Source organism: Arachis duranensis, chromosome 3, assembly GCF_000817695.3.
Source record: "Arachis duranensis cultivar V14167 chromosome 3, aradu.V14167.gnm2.J7QH, whole genome shotgun sequence".
Lineage (NCBI taxonomy): Eukaryota > Viridiplantae > Streptophyta > Magnoliopsida > Fabales > Fabaceae > Arachis > Arachis duranensis.
Window position 1 is genome coordinate 86,200,401 of NC_029774.3, and position 14,825 is coordinate 86,215,225.

Below are 14,825 nucleotides of genomic sequence, written 5' to 3' on the forward strand. Positions count from 1 at the left end.
AAGGAGTAAGAAGGATTGGATGAAGACAGTAGGAAAGCAGAGAGACGGAAGGGACAGCATCTTCATACGCTTATCTGAAATTCCTACCAATGAATTACATAAGTATCTCTATCTCTATCTTTATGTTTTATTCGCATAGCACCATACCCATTTGAGTTTGCCTGACTAAGATTTACAAGGTGACCATAGCTTGCTTCATACCAACAATCTCTGTGGGATCGACCCTTACTCGCGTAAGGTTTATTACTTGGACGACCCAGTACACTTGCTGGTTAGTTGTGCGAAGTTGTGTTTATGCCATGGTATTGAACACCAAGTTTTTGGATTCATTACCGGGGATTATTTGAGTTGTGAAAAGTATTGTTCACAATTTCGTGCACCAATCATCCGTCTCAAGTAACCCATTTTCAAGTGGGAAAGTAAAGGTTAAGGATAAGAGTTTTACCCACTTGAATGTTGTATTGGATGGTAATGGCTTTAGGAGAGGTGTTTCTAATGTCTTTGCAAGCTCCACTCCCTTGTGCTCTTCTTTGAATTCTTCCACCTCTTTGCAAGCCTCTTCAACTTCAACCGCTCCCCTATCATGTTCTTCTAATTCTTCCCCGTCACTCAAATCATAAGTTGGAGGTTGAGAAAAGTCTACCTCAACATCACTTTCATATTCACTCAGAGAAGGTCCTTCAAACTCAAGGGGTTCACTTGTGGATGCAAGTTCATCATTAGGAGGATGTGATGTGGGATCTTCACCACCAAAGGGATTTGTTTCTTGTTCTATTCCATCTAATTCTTCATGAAGTACATGCCTTGGAGGTTGTGCACTATCCTCATCGACATCAATGTCAAGCTTCTCGGAGGGATACTCTACCACTCTAGATTCCCATGGGGGTTCAGCATCTCCTAAGTCTTCAACCACTTCTTCCTCTTCTTTGACAAGCATAGCTTCTTCCAATTTTTCTAACACAAAGTTGCATTCCTCACTTTCCACCAGAATTTCTAGCTTCTCCTTCATGCTACGTTCTTCATTAGATTCTCCATATGTAGGCATGGGAGTTCCTTGAGTGTTCAAACGTTAGGAGGCTAATCGATTTACTACCTCATCCAAGGGGGCCGCGAAATTTAGCATTCCTTTTCATCTCCTATTGCCCTTGAAGAAGATCACGCAGGATGTCATCCATTGGAGGTAGGGGTGGATATGAGAGTTCACTGTATGGAAGGAAGGGTTCATGATTGGAAGGTGGTTCATAAAATGGAGATGGTTCATCTTGACAGGGATATGGAGGTGGTGTATATTGAGGTGGTGGTTCTTGGGAGTAATTATGTTGGAATGGGGTTGGTTCTAAGTATGGTTCATAGGGCTCATAAGGCTCTTGGTATGGGGGATATGGGTTAGGGTCATATGGGAAAGTTTGGTAACATGGGACTTGTGAGTATGGCGGTTCAAAATTATGTTGAGGAGGAGGTTCATAGGTATATGATGAGGCTTGTTGGTAACCACAAGGAGGTCTACCATAGGTGTTGTCTTCATATGCACCACGGAATGACTCTTGCTCATAGTACGTTGGTGGAGGTTGTTGCCAAAATGGTTGATCATAAGCTTGAGGCTCCTCCCACCTTTGATTGTCCCATCCTTGATGCATGTTCCCATTGTAGCTTCCATTCCCTATAACACAATTTGAACTAAACTCATAGCCAAAGGGGTGAGAATTCATGGTAACAAAAGAAAATAAAAACAAAAACTAATAAAAAATAAGCAACTAATTCCTAAACTAACAAAAACTAGCAAAAAAGCAAAAAGCAAATATTTACAATAACCAATAACAAGGCACACGTTTACAATTTCCTGGCAACACCGCCATTTTGATGATCGGATTTTTGACGGTTTAGAATTTCACAAATAAATTCTTGTTGCAGGTATAGTTTCTAAACCAACTAAAATTCTTTCATACAAAACTTTGGTTGTCACAAGTAACAAACCCAATAAAAATAAACCGAAGTATTCAAACCTCAGGTCGTCTCTCAAGGAATCGCAGGGAAGTGTTCTTATTATTGGTTATAAGATTGTATCTTTTTGGGTTTTGGATTAAGAGACAAGAAAAGTAAATTGTAAAGGAGATAAAATAACAACTATAAAGGCTCTTGACAAGGTATGAGAATTAGAAGTCCTATCCTCATTATCTTCCTCAATTGTGACATCAATTATCCATTGCTCCTACTTAGTTAACCCTCTAATTATGAAGGAAAGTGAAGTGGATGAATCAATTTGATTCCTCAAGTCCTAGTCAACTCCTAAGGAAAGACTAGCTTTAGTGGAATTTAAATCAACTAGCAACTTTCAATTATCAATCAAAAAAGGAGTTTGATAACTCAAGTGTCACCAATTACTCAACCAAGGCCAAGAGGATAAAAATCTACTCTAGCATCCAACCAAGCATTTTCTCAAACACTTGGAAGGCTCAAAATAAAAACATAAAAAATTAATAAGAGAATATTAAATATAAACGACCAATTGCAAGAATTAATAACACAAATTAAAGAAAGCAACAATAATAATAGAAAGCATGAATTGCATTAATATGAAACCAAACGTAACAACATATCATAAACGTAAAAATGGTGGAAAAGGGGAAATTAACAAGAGAAAAAGATAAACTAAAGTAATATAATAAATAAAAGTATAAGAAAACTAAATTAAAGGAACATTGAACCTGGATTTAAGAAGAAATAAATCTAAAACTAAGATAAACCCTAAAACCTAGAGAGAGGAAAGAGCCTCTCTCTCTAGAAACTACATCTAAAACCTAATATTATGAAAAGTGAAAATGATTGAATGATTGAATGCCTCCCATTATGCTCTACTCTGCAACCTCTAATATGTGTTTTCGGGCTTGAAACTGGGCCAAAAGGAGCCTAGAAATGTACAACATGTGGTTCCGTCACGCGTATGCGTCGCCCACGCACACGTCACTTGTCTGTCGTACTATCTACGTGTACGCGTCATGCACGCGTACGCATCACCTAACAGATAGGAAACTATGAGAAATTTTATATCATTTCGAAGCTCCAGATGTTAGCTTTCCAACACAATTGGAACCGCCTCATTCGGAATTCTGTAGCTCAAGTTATGATTGATTTAATACGAAGAGGTCAGGTTTGACAGCTTTGCAATTCCTTCAATTTCTAGTATTCCTTCCTCTTTTGCATACTTTTTTTCCATCCTCCAAGTCATTCCTGCCCTGTAATCTCTGAGAACACTTAACACACATATCACGACATCAAATGGAAATAAGAGATGAATAAAGATAAAAATTTAAGGCCAAAGAAGCATGTTTTCAATCAAAGCACAAAATTAGGAAGGTAAATGTAAAACATGCGAATTCAATGGTTAAGTGTGACAATAATGGGTAAAATCTACTGAATTAAGCACAAGATAAACCGTAAAATAGCAGTTTATCAAAAACCCTAAATCATTTTCTTTGTACCTTTTTTTACTTTCATGTACTTTTTGTTTCCTTTTTGCTGAGCAATGATGAAATAAACCCTGCATCATTAGGGAGAGGAGCTTTGTTGTAATTCACATGATTGAATGAAATTCTTCTTCTTCTCAATCTGCTTGTTGTAGCTAAGGGATATCTTCTATTGTTTATTGAGATCCACTCACTCCGGAAGGGGGTTTGGGTCAATTGAATCTCTATGTGAGCCTTGGAAGGGGAATATAGAGATTAGAATTAAAGTTCTATCCCTCACAATTCTCTTGATCAACACCATTCGGGAGGAATTGAGGTCTTGAGAATTTGTGAGGCTTATGGATAAGAGAATGCACTTAACCTCTTCTCATGACAATTAGATCAAGAAATTGGAAAATTGATTGTGTTTAGAGAGATTGGGTTGCCAAGAAATCGGGATCTAATCAATTGCAATCCGCCATAGATTTTCTTCATATGATTGAGAATGAAGTTGAGACCCATTGATTCATGATGGATTATGATATCTCCAATCCCGAATGAATCTTTCTCTTTGCTATTCTTCACTTTGAGTTCCTTGAATTAACTTTAATTGCTTTGATTTACTGCTTTAATTTCCCAGCACTCAAAGCCCTTTACATTTCATGCAATTTACTTTCCATTGCCATTTACATTCTTGCCTTAAATTTCTTGTAATTTAAGATTCAAGTCATTTACATTTATTGCTCTTTAAGTTTCAGCTCTTTACATTTTCCACCATTTAAGTTTTTGTCCTTTACTTTCAGCATTAAATCTTCTGGTACCTGTGCCATTTAAGTTTCAGTACTTTACTTTCCAGCATTTAAATTTCTACTACTTTACATTTGGTTGTTTTACTTTCTTGCAATTCATATTCTGTCTATTAAATTCCACCAAACTTCTTTCAATATTTGCTTGACTAGGCTCATCACCCAACTAAAATTGCTCAATCCATTAATCCCTATAGGATCGACCTCACTCTTGTGAGTTTTACTACTTGATGCGACCCGGTATACTTGCTGGTAGTTAATGCGGATGCATTTTCCAGTCATCAACTACGTCACAAAGTACTTCATCACTATATCTCCCAATAGAGAAATGTAAGCGGGCTTGCTTCACAACCTTCAGTTCACCAACATCACTTAGCCACTCTAGTTTGTAAGGGTTAAGGTGTTTGTTGTATTTCAACCCGAATTTTGTGACCATGGTAGAGCTAGCAATGTTTGTATGAGGCATCAATGATCATAAGTCCAACCTTGCCTCCCAACAAATATTTTGTATGAAAGATGTTCTCACACTGTTCTAGATGATTGTCCTTGGCTTATACATTTAAGATCCGCCTAGTAACAAAAGCCTCACCACTAACAACATACTCAACTATATCATCATCATCCGTAACATCATCCGCATATGGAATGTCCTCATTCCCATCTAAATTATCAGATTCTGAGAAAACATCATTCGCTTTAATGACCATGTCCTTTTATTCGGACACTCGGAAGCATAATGGCCTAATTCGCGACACTTAAATCAAATCACGATGATGTGAAGAGGTTTAGAAGTGGAATTAGGCGTGTGCTTCTTCGTGTGCTGGTCTGTAGGCCTCTCCTTTGATTCGATAGGTTTGGATCCAATCTTCTCCCCGAAAATAGCACCTCTAGAATCCCACCTTGAAGTAGGGTTGAAAGAATTACGCAGCCCCTTTGCCTTTTTCTATATTTTAACCTTGATAGCTAGATTCACTAAGTCTTCCATATCCATGAATGCATGACGTTCAACAGTATTTGCAATGTCTCGGTTCAGGCCACTCAAGAAACATGCCATAGTAGCCTCAGACTCCTCCTCAATATTTGCCTGGATTAGCAGCATCTCCATCTCCTTATGATACTCATTCACAGACTTAGAACCTTGGTATAGCCGACGTTGATGTAGCTCCCTGTAGTAGTAAGAAGGGGAAAACCACTGTCGCTTGGCCTTCTTCATCTTTTTCCAAGACTGAATTGGTGGTTTTCCATTCCATCTCCTCTTTTTGTCCAGCTTGGCCCACCAGACAAGGACATAATCCGAGAATTCTACAGCCGCTAGTCTTACTCTTTTTATATCAGAACCTGTCCTTGACAACCTATATTAGAGAGATGAAAATTGAAAGAGACCACCACACAGAATCACCTTAGTGTTGGATCCTTCAATCTTTCTCATGCAACAAGCGAAACAAATCACTCACCTGATCACACAATAAAATGTGCATAAAGCAATTGAAAATTTTATTCATAAAAAAATTGTGTAAATGGTCTCACCAAAGGTGTTTAAATAGGCCTCTAACAAACTAACAAAAAGATAAGATAAGATTTAAAAATTTAAATCAGATTTGATCTTAATGGATTAGATCATATTTGATTTAAAATTAAAATTCCTAAAAATACTACTAAGCAAATTAGAACTAAACAAATCTTCTAACAAACTCTAACCGTAAAACAAACTAAAACAAAGGCCTAAAAATTCGAAAATTAATGATAAATCATGCCTCCTACTAAATTTGAAAAGCATTATTGGGCTTTTTTCTATTTTGACTTAGCCCAATGGGCCTCGTCCATTCTTCCTTGGTTAGAACTTGATGTAACTCCTTATGTATAAATGTTGCCAAGTTTCCAAAGCTCTCCTTGAGCTTCTTTGCACATGCTCTAGTGATGGGGCCCTCTGGAAGTGTAAAATTTCTATTATGCCCTTTTACCTTAGAATGCCTCAATTGTCTTTTCGATCATGTATCATTGTCATCCATACTTAATTTAGCCAAGTGATTATTTCACAAAAACAACAACAGCATCTTGTGATGATAATCCATAACAAATTTAACTCAGTCATGATTTTCAGTAACAAACAAATTCAAGTGAGTGATTATTACAGCAATAAACTCAACGTTCAATCAGAAAATTGAAGTTAAGTGATTATTTTAGCATGATAATAAATTCAACATTCAGTGATAATTAGGAACAAATTACAGCAACACATTCAACTTTCAGCAACAAATTTAACTTTCAGTAATAAAATCAAACTGCAGTGATGAATTACAGCAATAAAATCGAAATAGAAAGAAAAGAAGAATTTGTTGGAACTCACCAAATCGAGTTGTGCCAAGGAAGCTGACGGCAAGGCTCCAAGCAAGAAGACGAACAAGACCAGTCCACCGGGACCTACTACCTCTACTTCCGGCGACGACGAGAGTAGGTGAAGGCATGCGACTGGTTCCATGTGGCTCCGTTTGGTTCTATTGCCCGCAATGTGAGCCTAGAAAGGTGGTGACTGAGCTTGAGACGGTGAGGACATAGAGCGCGATAAGCATGATTCTAAAACGGCGAGTGCCAGACTGAGAGAAAAGTGACACACCGGAGATGAGAATGGCATGAGAGAGGTGAGAGACCTTGAGGGAGAGAGTGGCGAGAAAGAGAATCCAGAGGAGAGACGTTAAGGCTTGAGGGTAGGGGTGGGTCACTGCGGATCAGATTAGGGCATTTGGGGTTATGAGTGGTGGTGGGGTTGGGGCATTAAGGGGGTCGAGAGAGCAGAGAAACGAGGATGGGGATGAGGTTAAGGGCATTAGGGTTTCATTCAAAGGGGAGAGGGCATTAGGTAAAATAAAAAAAAACCGAACCGGATTAAATTAACCGGCCAGGTCACTGAATTTAATGAAAACATGCCGGGTCGAAATTGGATTTCATCGGGTCTACTGCACATCTGGTTCAACGAGTGGCTCAGTAATTGGGTTCCAATCGAACCGACCAAATCAAACTGGGTTTGATAACAATCTATTTAATTTAAATTAAATGTATTATGCTATAATATTAAAGATAAGGATACTTTATTATACATAAAAAAGCTTTTTTATAAACTTGAACAGCTCATTAAAAAATAAAAATTATAAATATAAACACCTTTTAAAAAATCGGTCAATTTTTTATTCGATCCAACTGACTAATTTCCAACCGATTTAACAATTTACAGATAATTGTTAAACGGACGATTTTAACTTATTATAAACTGAACTATAGAGTCAAATAATTTTTAGTTTGACTGGTCAGTTCGGTTCAATTTTTGCTAATAACCAATAAACAATATATGAAACTTATTTATTACGTCCTTAGTCACAAACTTATGTCTAAAAGTTGTTTTATTTTTTATATAAATTTTGCTTAAATTATGTTGTAAGAATGTAGGTTAAATATATCATAAAAAAATATTTTATAAAAATTATTATCAAAATTAGTTTTTTTTAGTTTGTTTAATATATTAAATATATTAAAAATATTAAAAATTTTAAAATGTGTTCTTAAGGTACAAATTAATTAAATTCTTATGTTTGTCTCCAGTATATAAACACAACGCGATTCTATCAAGCTCTAGATTTTTGTAACATTTTTTAATGGCCATAATCATCAATCATATCCTCTCAGTTATACTATGTTATTGATGCTTCGGCTAATCACTGATTAAATAATCATCTTTATTTGACTGATCAATTGTGGGACTCGAGTTTGGAGTTGCAAATTCAATCAACCAAAATTAATTAAAATTTTAAATTTGTATCCATTGCCATTACTTTCCACTCACTCATTCTAGGGTGGCTATGCATATATTATAAAAAGGATCCCATAACCACATTTTATTCTCGCTTGTTTTCATTATTGAGTCAGTGGCGTCATTTGAATGCAACAATTCTTCAATGATTGCCACTCTTTTTAAGTGTTAAGAGTCGAATCTTGGAGGACCCGGATCCTTGGTTTTAGGATTAAGCTTTTTCTAGTTTAGTTTCTTAAACTATTAAAAATGATTTAGTGACACTAATCATCCATCCACCGTTTTATAGTTTAGTTTATTGATTGATTGATTGATTCAGTAGCTAATAAATAATTAATAGCTGACAAATGTTAATTGGGGATGACAAGGTTGTGCATATCTGCACCAAAAAAGAAAAAGAAAAAGAAGTGTGTGGGGACTGGGGAGTGGGGAGACCGAGGGACATGGAACGGTTGGTGAAGGATGCCAGAATACAAGTGAAACGAAAAATGAAGAAAGTTATTAAGTTAACCACCTGACTAAAAGAAAAGCAAATAGATATAAAACAAAAGCTTATTGTAGGTTTCATAGTTCATACTGATATCATGGATATCATACACGTAGTACATATCTTGGATGAAATAAAATAAAAGTAAAGCGAGGGTAGTGAAGTGCCACGGTGGGGACACACTTCACAATAACGAATCCAGTTGGTTCCTGCAGATTCAATCTGGATTTGATCGTGTCACTGTCAACGGTGAGTAGAAAATTCCTAAACAACCAAAATAATTGTCCAAAAAACTTTATAAAATACCATATGACAACTCTAATCTAACTGAACAACATATGAATATACCACTAGGCCACAACAGACAATAAGTGTGTTGATCAACAATAGCCACTAGCATAGTGAATTTTCTTGATTTTTCTTCGGGTGTAATAGTTGGAGGGAAGGATTTCTAGAACCTTTCGAATTTTATTTTAACTTTTTTTTTATCAAATAAAACTTAGGATTGTAAGGGCTCTTCTATTTAGGCTTGACCTGTGTAAGTCTATGCTAAACGAATTAGTCCGTTTAAATTTATTTTATTTATGAATCATAATTTTTTTATTTGAATTGTTTATAATCAGTTCGATAAATTAAATTGAATGACTTATTTAACTTTTTATTTTATTTGTTAAAAAATATTTTAATAAAATGTTATTTTAAGTTAAAAACTTTAAACAAAAAGTGTTTTCTTAATTTTATGAGTTGGATTTTTGAATTGGACTAAAAAAAATTTTGACTAAAAGTATTAATTTTTTTTAAATTATACAAAAAAGGGTTATCAGTTTGGTTTATAGGATGATCTGTGTAACCCATCAATTTTTTGGGTTAATCAGACTCATCAACTCGTTTAATTCAAAATTTAAATGGATATAATTTTAAAAACAAAAGTATGTTTGTTTAAATGGATAAATAAACTATGACGACGAATTTAACCCATTTTAATAACCCTAGACTTTTGAAAGCATAGATAAGAATAATGTATCCTTCACTTTTGATAACCACAAAAATATTATAAAATGATACAAATATTAATAAAAAAGAATAAATTTTTATAAGTAGCAAATGAGTATTAGATAAATCGTTTATGCATTTGATCTAAAATTTTGTAAAAATATTTAAATAACTATTTAAAAAGTATATACAATTTCATTTTCTAAAAGTATTATTAGTCACGGATAAAAAAAATTCTATTTAGTATAAAATCACTAAATTTTGAAAATAAAAATATCTCATTTTTTTAATTATGTATGTAAAAATTTAGACTAAAATCTAGTCTTTAAAGCACTTTAGAAAATATACACTTGACCTTTGATATTTTAAAATATTTTGAATATATTTTTATTGTTAACAAAAGTACCTAATATTTTTTTTTGACGTGTTTAAAAATAGGAGACAATTTAGTTTATCCCTTTCTTATTTTTGGATGAAAGGAATAAATGTATTTATTAATTATTTTTGTGAAACAACTAGATCTAAGCTCGAAGAAAGAAAAAACTAAAGACAAAAGGGTTAAAAAAATTCTTTTTACCATGGTTATTAAAATTAAATCGACGACAATCGATTCAATTAAACTATTAAATTATTATATTAATGATTCAACTGATAAATGATTCAACTGGTAAATTATTATAGAATCATTTAATCCAATAATAATTAAATAAAATAATACACATAACTATAATAAAAATAAGTTTAAATAATAAAAATAAATAAATACAATATTTTTTGGTGACTCAATAAATACAATATTATTATTGAAAAAAAAATAGCTCATATTTATATATTTAGATAAATTACATATAAAATTTATTTCTTATATATATGACTATTAGCAGAAGATCCTCCATACAACATACGGATGAAAAATTTCTATTAGCTATCTAAATCCTTCTTTTTATTTCACCTCTCAAAAAAGATTCTACTATTCTTTTATTTAAAAAAGATTCCGTTAGAAACTCATTATATTCTGCAAAATAATAATCTAATACTCCTCTCATCATTTAAAAAAATTTCACCCACCACGTTTTTACGAAAAAAACAGTAATAGATAAAAAAAGAGGAGATATATGAGAAAGAGAAATACCAATACTAACAGGAGGAGTTTAAGCGAAAGAAAGACCTACATGTATAAAGAGATGAGAAATTTAAAGATTTAAAAAAATTATTATTTTAATATTTGATTTTGTTTATCTAGTAATTGAAGAGAAAGAGAAAAATATAGAAAAAGAAAAACGAGCAAAATCTTTCATCAAACTTTCTATTTATTAAAATAAATAAAAAAAATACAAATATGAGTGATAGACTTTTTTTAACCTAACTTCAAATCACTCATACAAATTTTTTAATTACTACCTTAGCACCAAATAGGAGATTCTTTACATTTTATTTTTTTATTTTTGTTTTCTCTTCTATTTTTTATTTTTAAATGTTGTGAAGATGACACATCAATAAATACTCTGGCTATTGGAATGCATAAAATATATTGTTTTAATATTCTGTTTGAAAAAAAAGATATAGTATATATTTGAAAGACGGTTCTTAATTTGTCTCTTAACCCAAAAACTCTCGAATTTTTTTTTAACCTATTAGATTTAACAAATAAGGTGAGCATATATCATTTATTATGAAGATCATTTATAAACTCAACAAATTCAAAACATTAATAATATTATTAATCTATTAAGAATATTTTTTAGTTAATCTACATTATTCTTATATTAATAAATCTTTATCAATATGTAACTTTATGAGAATATATATTATTAATAGATTAATAATATTATTGATGCTTTGAGTTTGTTGAGTTTATAAGATTATGAGAATATGTTTTATTTCATTTAATATTAGCAGTCTACTCATAGTGTATTTTAGTGCAAATATATCAAATAAAATGATTAATTTGGTTTAAAGAGAAAAAAAATTAAATTTATTATTAGTCAAAATTTTTTTACTATATATCAAATAATGTATTTATTAGTTTTTATTTTATTGTAAAAATGATCTAGATCATAATATTAATAATATATTATAGGGTTATTATTATTAATGTATTAACCATATTTCAATATTTATTATTTATATATTTAAAAATTATATTTGAGAATTATTTATTTATTTTTATAATAAATGATATTTTTAAATTTGAGTAATTTATTAATTAGTTTGTACTAATTATACCATATACTCAATAATTTATTGAAAAAAATTACTAATATAATGAATAAAAAAATAAGTTGAAAAAGATATTATTTAAAGAATAAGGACAAATAAATCCCTAATCAATTTGAATTTAGAGACAATTATTAGGTCTCTATCCATTTTTAAACCTGATACGTCAGTATTTTTCATTCAGAGTTGATGGAAAAACATCCATAAGGACCATGTTGTGCCACAGAAGTAGAGGACAAAGACCAAAGTGGATCATTTTTATCTTTAGGATTCGTGTTGTCATTCTGAAAAATGGACATGAGACAAATTAATAGTTCACTCAAAATACTAGAATTAACGAAATATTTCGTTAAATAAAACAAATACGTCTAATACTTGACTGAATATTCTGTATAATTTAACAAAATATTCTATTATTTTTTAACAATTTTATTACAGTAAAAATTTAATTATAAAATATAATATAATATAAAAAATTAATTAAAAAAATAAATATAAAAATCTAACTAAAAATTCGATAAAATTATAAAAATCAACTGAATAATTAAACCTAAAATCTATTTACAATGTTTGAGTACACAATGAATCCATTTGAGGTCATAGTAATTATATTCATATTTAAACTAACAATAAAATAATCTTGCAATTGATGTATTAATCACGCACTTCAACAAATCAACAAAGAAGCTCCTTCCTGATACACAAACCATTATATCCATTAGCTATTTAGCTCCAAACCAACACACTGGAGTGAAAAGTACCTCATCTTATTCAATATATACAATGAGAAGATACATTGCATAATGCATAAAAATAGCTCAACACAAAGCACAAATTAATAACACAATAACAAGATCGCCATTACGATAAACCTTGATCTAACTCCTATCCAGTATTTTATGTTATCCTTTTCCTCGTCTTAATGAAATTCATCTTTTATTAAATAATAATAATAATTCAAATTATTTAGGTTCATGATAAATATAAGAGCATAGGACTAATGCTAGAAGTTGTGCCATGTAAAAAAAGATGGACACATGTTATTCTTAATGTATTTGTTCTTGAGAACAAAGTATTTCTAACTAAACTCATAATCTTATATGCATAATTATTCAGACTTTAGCTAGCATATGCAAATTGCTTAACCGACAAGAGTGAAAATAGGATAATAAGAATAAAGATAGAACAAGAAGATTACCTGATGATGTGTCCTAAGCAACGCTTTGCAATTGGCATGAATTCTTGGACATGAGAAAGGGCTATGAAAAAAATTCTCATTCAACTCTTCATCTCTAATTGCATAATCTCTAATTGCATTTATCTGTAGACAATAATGAGTATTAATAAGTAAGACCATTGTATAATTATCTTAAAATTCATTCATGATGCCACAATCTAACAATAGAAAAGACATCAAGTTAGTAACGTAAAACGTCTTCGGAGGAGAGCTAATAATAAAGAAAGGCATTAGTGTTGAAATTTTGGAACTTATTGATGTAATCAAGTTTTAGATTTCCCATCTGAAAGCCTTCAGGCAATGAAGAATTGCGCGTGAAGACAAAAGGAAGATCCATGAAGAGACCTCTTACTATGTACCTATGAAATTAAGAATTAAAACCTAGAAGGATTTCCGGAATATAGAATGGTTTAAAAAACAATAGTATAAGAGAGCAAACAACTATCCGCTACATAATTATGCAAAAACTACAGTAGATTAATTAAAAGACATAAGGAATCAACTATCAAGTCAATAGAAGATCTCTTATTAATGGTATCCTCAAGGTCATTATAAACAAGTCCACATGATCAACAAAAAATTTAATAAAGGCAATCTTGAGTCTAGAAAAATATACTCGAGAAGCTCAACCTACCCAAATACTAGCCCATAAAAAACTATATGAAAAATTAAAAATTTTCAGCAACTATACGAAAAAATTTAAGTTACTTATAACTCAATAAAGTATTAAAATGGATAATTTTGAGGAATGGTAAACATGTTTGTGTAGGCAGTGGGACTGTACTGAAAATTAAAATTCTAACCTCTAGTATTCAATACTTAGGATGAGAATCAGAGTATCAGACCATATAATAAATACAAATTACATGGAAGTATGTGATATTCCTATTATTAGTTAGGAAAGAGGAGGGATGAAAAAGGGGAGGTGGTTCAAACATGAATAAAAAAAGAAAAATTTCATTGATGCTTTTGCTTAGGTGTATCTAACTCTTATCAGGGTTGTAAACATTTAGCATATAATAGCAAGATAGGTACTGTTCTTGCTGAGTTTGGCCGGTGTATAGCTCGTCCATCAATAAATGTCTTTAAGCTTCTCGTCAGGATGAGTTATACGTCGGCAAAGAGAGAACAAGGGGGTGGGTACCTGCAAAAGACACTCCGACGCTCAAGTCAGTAAGTGTTTAAGAGGAATACAGAATACATTCTATATTCATACCAATTGTTTTTGTATGGATACCTGGAGGGAGAGCTCAGCCTCTGGGAGTCGACGCCGAGTTTATTGTTTTCGCGGCCGACCTTCAAGGCTTGTGATAACCCGAGCTTATCTCCAAGAGGATGTCCAATTGCATAGAGCTTTTAGCAAGAAACAGGGGGGAGTGTACCTGCAAAGACACTCCGAAGTTTAAGTTAGTATTGAGAATTCAATGTGTCTTTTAGATGAGAGATCATACCTTTTTGTAGGTGAGAAATGTATGAGTCTGTTATGATTTTCCTTTATTGCCTGTATCAAAGAGTAATAAGTAAGGTGAAACGTTTGGTCGGACGTTTCATTTTGTGAATCAATCCGTTAAGCTGAGTTGTAACGTAAGTGGCCAATTTGAATAATGGAAACGCCAATTTAATGATTGAAATGCCGAACTATAACGTCATCTTTCTGAGTAATGATCTGATTAGTGCCGAGTTATGAGCGATAATGCCAATTTATGATGTTGAATTTGTAACGACCGGATCAGGTACCAAGTCTAAGTACGCTATTACAAGCATAATAATAAGCAAGCCTTTGTAGTGCTCACATCATTATTGTCAACCAAAACCATAACAATTCCTCTTTATATTCCTC

At 32.2% G+C, this 14,825-nt stretch overlaps 1 long non-coding RNA gene across 1 annotated transcript; it reads right to left on the minus strand.

Annotated features, from left to right (window-relative positions):
* Nucleotides 1–12,322: 12,322 nt before the first annotated feature.
* Nucleotides 12,323–13,873, minus strand: LOC127745678 (uncharacterized). Its single transcript, XR_008007001.1, has 3 exons — nt 13,789–13,873; nt 12,947–13,069; nt 12,323–12,442 (listed from the first exon to the last, which is right to left on the minus strand). It is a non-coding gene; the product is annotated as an uncharacterized LOC127745678 (long non-coding RNA).
* Nucleotides 13,874–14,825: the final 952 nt, after the last annotated feature.